We start from the raw sequence: 2,744 nt of genomic DNA on the forward strand, positions 1-2,744 counted from the left end.
CGACCCCACCAACCGGGCCAGGGCGCGCTGCAGCCCCCTCAATTGGATCCCGGCCGCGGAGAGGGCCGCGGATGTGGGAGGAGGCCCAGACCCCGGGCGGGTCGGCCAGCGCCGTCTTTCCTGGGCTCCTCCGGCGTTCCGAGGTGGGACTGGGAAAAGTCCCCGAGACAGTTGCAGAAGTCGGAGGCAAGCTTCCCTTCGCGTTTTCAAACGCTTCTCGTCCCGTAAACAGGATCGTGGTGACAAAGGCGCCTACAGCTTGCTGGAAGAGAGGCTCTCCGCTGCCTCGCCTCTCCTGTGGCCTTCCTGTGGGACGCACGAGACGGCGGGACCCAGATAACCGTTCTCGCAAAGTGAGCCACAGAAAAACATCGCCTGTTCCCAGAACTTACGTTTTATAAACTTTCTACGTACAACCACTCTATTTTCAAGTGTCACCATGTTTTATAATTAGGGTGGAAATCAACACAAAGTGAGTTACACCCTTTTTCTAGGAAGAGTGGTAGGCTTTGTCTTGGAAAAGGGGCCAGGAAGTTTCCCTCAACTTGCCATTGGAACATGTTTTCAGGGAAAAGAAGGTGTATCGTTCCAAGTAACAAAAGGTAGCTCACACTTCCCAGCACTTTGGGAGGAGGCCTGGGCGGATGGATCACCTGAGGTCCCCAGTTCGAGACCAGCTGGCCAACATGGTGAAACCCCACTAGAAATACAAAAATTAGCTGGGCGTGATGGCGCATGCCTGTAATCGTAATCCTAGCTACACCGGAGGCTGAGGCAGAAGAATCAGTTGAACCCGGAAGGCGGAGGTTCTCCAGCCTGGGAGACAGAGCAAGACTCCGTCTCAAAAAAAAAAAAACAAAAAAAAAAAACCCCTGAAATTAACATATCAGTAATTGTTCATGAACAGTATCAGCAGTCTGTAGTGGAAGGTGGAGCTCCCACTCAGTAGATCTCAAGACTGAAGACCTTGCTCCTCTTCTTCCTGTTTTTCCGATAGAATATTTCAAAGCTTATCTGATGTGTGAGAAATGGAAATTGTTGATGATTTGCTTAACCCGAAACTTCGAAGTGGCTGCAAGTCCAGCTGTGAAGGTGACAAGTTAGGTCAGAGTTGAGTCTGCCCAGCAGTCCCAGCCCTATTGGTCAGAATCTGGGAATCTGCATTTTCAGCCAGCCTCATGGGATTGCTCAGCCACGAAGGTGTGGCCACTGCTGCTGTAGTGAACGGCCGGTCTCAGCTGTACGCTGCTTGCCTGAGTAGCACTGCGGGGCTGCTCTCTGCTGGCCTCTGCCTCCGTGGGCTTCGTTTACTCTGTCCCTAGTGGCTTGTTGGCTGTTCCACCTGCCATGTCGGAAATGTCCTCAGTCTGTCTGACCCTCTTCGTTTTTCTCTCTGGTTGATGCTTGGTTTAGAAGCCTAAGGGTGGTGCTGGGAGTTGACTGAGGGGTGAACGCCTTGGCTGTCCCGTTGACACCCTGTGGAGTTGTGGGATTTTAGGCATTTAATTAGATGTGTAGAAGGAGCTTCAAAACTGAGCAGGGGGTCAGGCATGGTGGCTCACACCTGTAATCCAGCACTTTGGGAGGCTGAGGTGGGCGGATTGCCTGAGGTCAGGAGTTGGAGATCAGCCTGGCCAAAATGGTGAAGCCCCGTCTCTACAAAAAAAAATACAAAAATTAGCCAGGTGTGGTGCCACGTGCCTGTAGTCCCAGCTACTCAGGAGGCTGAGGCAGGAGAATCTCTTGAACCTGGGAGGTGGAGGTTGCAGTGAACTGAGATTGCATCACTGCACTCCAGCCTGGGGGACAGAATGAGACTCTGTCTTAAAAAGAAAAAAAATTGAGCAGGGAGCTAGGCTCCACAGCCCCACCCGTATGGTGTAGGGCCCTTCCTTCCATATTAGGAGTTAAGCAGCCTCAGGCCAGAGTCACACAGGAGGCCCTCAGGGAGCTGGACCCAGGCCAGGCATCCCTCAGGGCTGGTCAAGAGGATACTCTTGCTGACTTTGTCCGAAACACAGATATGGCCCAATTCAGGGTGATCCTCACAGGCCAGCTTCTCTAGGCCCAACCTTATCCTCTTCACCCCTGAACGCACGTTCTGGGTGACAGCTTTTAGGGGTCACACGACTGTAAAAAACACCTGGGAGCTTTACTCCTTTTTGTATTAATAGTAATAAACTTGTTAGCATTTTAAATATTGGGTACAACACAGAATTAGCTGCTGGAGATTTGGAACATTGGACAGGAATGATTTGATACTGAACAGGGATATTCTCATGGTACCAGAATGGGATCTGTGCATGGGATGAGATGCAGTGGAGGATGATGGAGATTCTCTCTCGTCCCTTGTAGGACTTGTATAACCAGGCACATCTACGCAGGTCCCTGGGTTACGCAAGTCCTACAAGGGGCGAGAGAATCTCCATCATTCTGGAGGATTCCCTCTGGCCCCTTGTAGCATTTCCCACCCGGATGGTGGCTACCCTTCTGTGTTTTCACAACTTACATTAGCTTTGCCTGTCCTGAAGGTTCAGATGAATAGAATCCTACAGTACATATTTTTGTGTGTGTCTTGCTGCTTTTATTCAGCATAATGTTTTGAAATTTATCCATGTTGCATAAATCATTGAGGTTTGTTGCTGAGTTGGATTCCTTTGTCAGAATACACCAGATCGTATGCATTCAACTTATTTCAAGTGTTTTCTTTTTTTGTTTGTTTGTTGTTGTTTTTTTTTTTTTTT

At 49.9% G+C, this 2,744-nt stretch overlaps 1 protein-coding gene across 2 annotated transcripts in view; it reads left to right on the forward strand.

Moving 5' to 3' along the window:
- The window catches only part of CDCA4 (cell division cycle associated 4), a 14,388-nt gene that overhangs the window by 4,680 nt on the left and 6,964 nt on the right, over positions 1 to 2,744 (forward strand). Inside the window, exon 1 of one of the 2 annotated variants that reach the window (XM_011951385.1) lies at positions 22 to 472. The exons of the other annotated variant lie outside the window; for it this stretch is intronic. The gene's annotated coding sequence lies outside the window, so the exon portion shown is untranslated. Of the gene's footprint in view, positions 1 to 21; positions 473 to 2,744 lie in introns of those variants that run through there. 2 annotated transcript variants of the gene reach the window in all.

The sequence above is a fragment of the Colobus angolensis genome, unplaced genomic scaffold (genome assembly GCF_000951035.1).
Source record: "Colobus angolensis palliatus isolate OR3802 unplaced genomic scaffold, Cang.pa_1.0 Scaffold32, whole genome shotgun sequence".
In the NCBI taxonomy this organism is placed as follows: Eukaryota; Metazoa; Chordata; class Mammalia; order Primates; family Cercopithecidae; genus Colobus; species Colobus angolensis.